Source organism: Propithecus coquereli, unplaced genomic scaffold, assembly GCF_000956105.1.
Source record: "Propithecus coquereli isolate 6110/MARCELLA unplaced genomic scaffold, Pcoq_1.0 Scaffold278, whole genome shotgun sequence".
NCBI classification, from domain to species: Eukaryota; Metazoa; Chordata; class Mammalia; order Primates; family Indriidae; genus Propithecus; species Propithecus coquereli.
The window spans coordinates 1137033-1144780 of record NW_012148374.1 but is presented as its reverse complement, the minus strand read 5'-3'; the positions used below and the strand labels follow the sequence as shown (position 1 = coordinate 1144780).

The window sequence follows — 7748 nt, the reverse complement described above, 5'->3', positions numbered from 1 at the left end:
CGATTAAATTACATAATTTTCAAATTTAGGCTCCTTTTAGAGAATAGTAAAAAAAAAATTCCAATAGTAAAGACAATTGTATTCTTAGTTCTTTTACTGAATTTCTGAATAATTTAATTTTGCTCAATCCTTTTCCCCAGCTGTACAAACAAAAACAAAAACAAGCAAAGAACAATGGTGACTATAGTAAGGTGAAAATTCCTTTAAAGATCAAGTTCAGTAATGTGAAATCTATATAATAGAGCACTATTTTATGAATATAAATTACACATTTTATTATATGATTTGCCAGAATTTATACCTTGTACATTTTTTTTAAGTTATCCATTTTGCTTTGAGGTAGATTTTTTTCTGAAAGCAATTTCTTGCCCTCTTCCTCCATAATTTGTCTTTTTCATTTTTAAATCTTTTATATAGTCTAACTTGAAAAACTAAAGAGAGTTCATGTTTACATTACCATTTGCTGTCTTTAAATGAAGCTCTCAAGTCACCCTAGGTTTATGAGCCTATTGTGCTGCCAAGTATTTAATTCCAACTACAACATGTTTTCAGTTTTAGAAAGGAGGTTAAATAGGTCAGGTACCTTTCACCTCTCCTGCCAATTCAAATAAACATAAAAGTCATGTTTTTAATTTTTTTATTTGTCTAACATATCAAATAAATGTAAAGCCAGTTTTTTTCCCATTTGGTCTTTACTTTATGAAACCCCGAATCTCTACTAACAGCTATCTCTATACCTACTCAAAACATATCTAGTTACAAATAGAACAAGCGTTGTGATATTAAAATATTTAAAATAATAGTTTAAGGTCCCTCATTTAGCAGCATTGCATTAATGGTGGATAGTGAAGTAATGTAAACAAAAGGATCGGCTCACATTTAACTGTGCAAAATAAGGGATTGACATGTACATACCAGTTAGTAGACATCAATAGCTGGGGCAGACAGTAGCCTTCTCATTTCTAATAAATTAAAACGACATATAATTAAATACTATTTTGAGAAATTTTTCATAAAGACTATATACTGCTGTTGTTAAAATTATATATTAAATTTGGTCTGTCATGGTTTAAATTGCTACAGTTATTCACTGATTTTGCATTTTAGAATATTCTCAGAACTTAACTAGAGAAGTAAGATTATGCTTCCCTCTGTGTCTAGTAGTAAATATATGCATATGGACAGATAGCTTACTATTTATCAAGAGCTGGGAGCAGTGGATTTTCAAACTTTTATTTCCTTGAAAAAACTGCAGATTCCCTGGCCCCCACTTGTTAAAACTCTGATTCATGAGACCTAAGACAGATCATGACATAACACAGCATATACTTGTGTGTGTGCATTTTGGGGATGTTGTGCTAGTGAAGATGGTTGGGAGGACACAGAAGAAGAATACATCTATATAAAGCCATACAGAAGTGACAGTATTAAAAGCTTCCTTTGCTTAAAAAAATAAAAAGCCCATTTTGTTCTCCACCATTAGGCTTTTTCAATACTGAAAGGAGAGAGTCACTTTGGTTAATGAAAGAAGGTTGTGCTCTGTTAATCTTTCTAATGTGCAAGTAAACATTAATGTTTCCATGAGTACTCGATATAAGCCACCATCTAAACACAGCAATCATGAAAGGAGTGGAAGTTTGTCAGTTGTTCTTTTAGAGGTTTGATTGCACTATACTGGCGGGAAGTCTGAGATACGAAGTAACCGCAGAGCTTGGGAAATGAAGCATCATCGTGGCTTGGCTCTACCACTTCCCCAGGGAGAGAGTGGAGCTTAGACTCCAAAGAGAAGACTTTGGCCAGTTGTTGCCTTTTGTCTCTTTAAATTCCACTACTAAAAATTGTAAATATTGAGTCAGTCACAACATTTTATTGTGGCATATAAATTAACTCATAATATAGGCTTCAGGAACATGAAATCTTTTTCCCTGAATAAACTACATTTTCAATTGATTTTCCTACTGTCTTTTAAATTTAATAATCAATGACATAACAGAAACTGAAGATTACTAAAGACATAGAAAAACAATTATCCAATGAAAGTCACTTTTGCTTAATATTTTTGGCAAATTATGTTTTCCTTAAAAATAGTTAGAAGTTTATTATTCATGAAGTGGAATTGAAAGTTTACATTTTACCATGAAAATGCCAGAAAATAAGTGTAGTAAGAAAATAGATCGTAAATCCCAATCAAGGTTATTGTTCCTATAGATATTTGGACAGATAATAAAATGTAGACTCTCTGTAAATAAGAGTAATATAGTTGGTCTACTACTTCAATAGATCATTTTCTTGTCTTCAAGAAAAACGGCCTCTTGATACTTTGTCCCTGGCGTAAGATATTTAGACATTTAGGAACAGTCTTTCCTGTATATGCATTGTGTTAGAACAATAGGATAAACGGCACGTTGTATTCCTTAGGGAGTTCTCAGCTGTCCTGCAAAGATTTCTATCAATGAACTTGATTTTGACAAGTAAAATCAATGATGTATAAATAAGAGAAATAAATAAAATAAATTACCTTTTAGAACTAGAATATTTGAATAAGGTCATAGGATATCAAAAGTGCACAGTCATAACATTTTAATGCCCCCTTGCCTTTCTTTTTAGCTTAAGGAAAGCAGATTTCAATTTTATGGATCATACATATGAGCACAAATAAATTAATAACTATCTTTGGTTACCAGAAAATGTCTATCAATTAAAAGCTATTGAAAGACTATTACCTTTTTAAATATGTTTTCAATTTTATCCTGTTTTATATTGGTAGTTTCAAATTTTACTCCTTTTTTTGTTAGTCACTTGCTACATCACTTTTTCTTAGTATTTATTTAAATGTTTCTTTCTTTATTTTTTATTGCTTTTGAATCACATTTAAAGACTTCTGGATTTTTATGAGACAATGAGATTTAGAAACACATAGTTCTGTGCATCTTAATCAGGTACCAACTCACACAAGATGCTTATACAAGGAACTTTAGATATGTAATGCAAAAGAAACTTCTTTAATTAATAAGGATGCCTTTGAGAGATACATTTATTTATTCTTCATTTGATGAATTAGGAGACACTAAGCAAAGAGAGAAAAAGAGTAATAAAGCCTGGTCTCAGACTAAACCAAAGTTTATGCACAAGACTATGTTTTCAAATCTGAGCTCTACTGTTTGTTCACTTGCTGTGAAATTCTGGTCAGGTAACTACACTAACATGGAATATACATTGTCTCCTAAGGAGAAATTACAGATGACAGTCTTTATAATTTCTCTTCATGCTTATCTAGATATTCAAAATTGATAAACTTTCAGGGAATCTATCACTATTTTATATTACATCGAATGATGAAATGCATATAGTATTAACTATACAAGTGAAATGTCTTCTATATCAGACTTCATAAAGCATGAACTCACTTTCATTTTGAACCATCAAATCAGTTTCCAAATTTATCTAACTATCACTAAGTTAGAGGCATGAAAAAAATTGATCGAGGTGCACTATTGAAAAGCAGCATATTCATCTTTATATCTCTTACTAAATTAATATTTCCCCAGTGTTATGTAAACACGACCTCATTATGTGGACATGGGAGGATGATGATGTTCTTGGGGATAGTTATAGAGTCTTTTCAACATATTTTGTAAGACACTATGGTATTCTGTTCTTATAAGTTTTTAAATAAAAATCTCAAAACCTGCAAAAAGGAAGGAAGTTAATGTTAAATATCATTAAATCAAGAAAATTGTGAGAAAATCAAAGCTGTCCCCTCCTAATATGTCCCCACAGTATGAAGATAAGTTAGCTTATTTTCAAGACGTTCTTTTAATGTACAGGAAAAGGAACATTTGGGCACAAATGTAAAAGCAACGTTATAAGCTTTATAAGGCCAGATAAAGATAAAGGGTCCATGTGAAGAATGTCCTTTGATAGCATTATCTCTCTTATGCCAGTATATTTAACCCCTAGTACAGAGATTTAATAATGTAGATTGTTTCTATAGACTTATTCCACGGGTTTTCTATATTTGCACCCCTTTGATTCATTGTGACACTGCATCTGGGAAACCTTTACTATACTAAAAAACTTCTGATTATGTCACTCTCTATTTTGAAATCATTCATTTGCTCATATTGCCCTCAGAGCAAAATCTACATTCCTTAATGAGGCTTAAAGAGCCCTTCAGGATCTGGCTGCTGACTCGCCTCATCAATCCAGTCTCTTACTGTTCTGCACCTTGCATTCATTTATTTAATCAATTAACATCAATTTTTTGATTGTCTACTTTGTGTCACTAACTGACCTAAACTGTGAGGATACAAAGGTAGACAGGATATGTTATATTATCCTTGCTCTCTTGAAACTTAAGAGTAAAGAGGAGGGAAACGTTCATGTACTTGTTAAAGACATATTTATTGACATTCTATTATATGTTCTAGGCAGTGATTAGTAAACATTCGTATTATACAAACAGTGAAAGATTATACTATGATATGGAGATAGAAAATTTTAATAAATAGATGATTCACAAGTACAGTAGTAGCCCCTTATCTTCGGTTTCACTTTACGCTGTTTCACTTACCAGTGGTCAACCATGATCTGAGAATATTACATACAGTAAGATATTTTGAAAGAGAGAGAGAGAGAATGCATATAACTTTTATTACGGCATATTTTTATAGTTTTTCTAGTTTATTATTAGTTATTAGTAATCTCGCACTGGGCTGGCTGTGGGGGCCAGTGCCTCCAGTCCCAGCTACTTGAGAGACGAGGTAGGAGGATCACTTGAACCAGGAGTTCAGGACCAGCCCTGGCAACCGAATGGGACTCCCTCTCTAAAATCAAAATCGCAGAGCCATGAGTATGCTCAGGCTTCAGAGAGGCTTTCCTCTAGTGGCCTCCGCTGTGGCAAAAACAAGGTCTGGTTGGACCCCAACGACGCTGATGAAATCGCCCACGCCAACTCCCGTCAGCAGGTCCGGAAGCTGATCGAAGACGGGCTGATCATCCGCAAGCCCGTGACTGTCCGCTGTCGAGCTCGATGCGGGACCAACACCTTGGCTGGCCGGCAGGGCAGGCGTGGGCACAGGTAGGCGAAAGGGTACAGCCAGTGCTCCAATGCCCGAGCAGGTAACCTGGCTGCGGGGGACGAGGATTCCGCGCCGGCTACTGAGGAGACACCGTGAGCCTGAGAAGACTGACCGCCGCGTGTATCACAGCCTGTACCTGACGGTGAAGGGCCATGTGTCCAAAAACGAGCGGGTTCTCACGGAACACATCCACAAGCTGAAGGCACACAAGGCCCGCAAGAGGCTCCTGGCTGACCAGGCTGAGGCCCGCAGAGCTCAGACCAAGGAAGCGCGCAAGCGCCGTGAAGAGCGCCTCCAGGCCAAGAAGAAGGAGATCATCAAGACTCTGGCCAAAGAGGAAGAGACCAAGAAGTAAAATGCACTCCCTCTTTCTGTACATAGTGGCCCGAGGCATAACAGGTGAACCATTTGAATGAAACAAGCCTTTGTCTGCTTAAAAAAATAAATAAATAAACAAAAATACAATCACTTACTGTGCCTAATTTATAAATTAAACTTTATCATAGGTATGGATGCGTACGAAAAACATAGTGTATTTAGTGTTTGGTGCTATCCACTGTTTCAGGCATCCACTGGGAGTCTTGGAACTTATCTCCCTGGAGATAAGGAGGGACTACTGCAAATGCAAAAAAAGGGATTAGAAATTGTTATATTTACTAATATTGGGATCCTATAGGTTGTCACGGTGCTGAATAAGGGACATGTGATCACTTAAATATGCCTTCGAGGAGGTAATATTTGAGCTGGGGTAAAGGGTAAGATTGCTACTATTGTAGCAGAACCCAATGGGCAAAGACTGAGTCAGGAAAGAGATTAGAGAGTTGGAGGACCTGAACGGAGACCTGAGCAACTCGGGAATAGTGAACATCTAAAGGAAAAGTAAGAATCAGGTAAATAATGCAGAGTTTTAAGGACCCTGATAATGACCTTGTACTCCATATTCTAAATATTTTGATTTCCAAGAAAGTGCCATGTTTCCCATCATTTCACTCCTTTCTATGTGCTGTTCTTTCCTAGTCACCCCTGCCCTGTGATACTTCTTCTTCCTCAAAACCTCCCTCATTTTTCCTTTATAACTAATTTTATGTTCCTACTTTGTACTCTAGTAACCCCTCTTTTTTGTTTTTGCCTCAGTTGTGGCAATCGTCATGCTGTATTGTAAAGCACATACTTGTATGAATCCATAAGCTGTAGTTTCCTTGGGCAGGTGCTAGTTCATTTTAACCTTTCTATCTCCAGCACCTAGCACAATGGCTGGCACATAGCAAATGCCTGCAAATATCTGTAAAACGAATATGTTCATTTCCTAGTGTCAGCTCTGCCTCAATGCCTTTCATTTAATGTTAAGCTTGTTTAGCTCTTGAAATGTCAATCATCCCCATAGCCAAGCAGCAGCGTTAGACATGGTGATTGCTCTCCTAAGTGCCTTCACTTCCAGCTGGGATCCTGGACCCGGCACTGAAGCCAAGCTACAAGTGACCTAATTAGTCCTTTGGTTATTTCCAAAAAAAAAAAAAAAATGGGAATAATCATGAACTGGCTTGGCAAAAACTGGGACATGCAGAGTTTTATAAAAGCTGAAATGTTTAGGGTGCCAGATGCAAGTCTTGTAGACAGTATCAATAGTTTCCAAAACAAAGTAGTTTGCATTTTAATTGTTTTCTGGAGCTTTTATCAACAAAATATGTTCATTGACTAATCAGATCTTTGTACCAGATTAGAAATTAGCAATGTGTTGGCCACAGAAATAAGACACAGAATCTCTCTTTTTGGCCCTGCTATAAAAGTATTTCTGACAGCAGAATTCAGCCAGATGCTGTGTATCTTTCTAAAGTGTAATTTTGGGGCTAACAGTAAGCTGCCTTCAGATCTCATGCTTCTAATCAGTGTCAGGAAGTGGATGCTAAGAAGGCAACTCTCCCATAGGAATCTGTAGTTAATGGATCTTTGACAGGCTTTTAATGCTTTTTTTTTAAAGGCTCATCTCTTGTTTCATAGTCACGGTTTGTTGGTGAGTCTGATGGTTAATGTCAAAGATAAATATGAGTAATACCTTGTTGGTGTCTTATTTACTCAGGGGAAAGCCAGGGATGAGATATTCTTTAAACGAGACAACATTCATGGAGTAGCTGATGAGTTTAAAGTTTCACACAATGTATTTAAGATGATGGCAACTGTTACTAAGATTTTGTTTTTGTTTCAATAGACTTAGGGGTACAAGTGGGTTTTGGTTACATGGATGAATTGTATAGTATTGAAGTCTGGACTTTTAGTGCACTTGTCACTCAAATACTATACATAGTACCCAATAGGTAAGTTTTCATCCCTCACTTCCCTCCCATACTCCCCTCTTCTGAGTCTTCAATGTCCATAATACTGCTTTTGAACACGCTTGTAGGTAGCTAACACACAATATCTTGTAAGAATATCTTTTGGAGGCTTACATGTCATTCTGAAGCACTGAAGTGGCAATGGAAACTCGAAATATTTACTTACTTGGATGGAACACAGAAGTCTGTGCACGAATATACAATTGAATAAAGTCTATACATCTACATTTCTGGATTCATAATATGTGGTTCTGGCAATAAGTAAGAAACAGTGTCTAGTTTTGAGGACAACAGCACTAAGATATAGCTTGAGAATCCAAATAAACAAAAAAAAAAA

The 7748-nt window shown here is 36.1% G+C and overlaps 1 pseudogene; it reads left to right on the top strand.

The window, feature by feature from the left end:
* Nucleotides 1-4345: 4345 nt before the first annotated feature.
* Nucleotides 4346-5436, top strand: LOC105813274 (annotated as a pseudogene).
* The last annotated feature ends 2312 nt before the right edge of the window (nucleotides 5437-7748 follow it).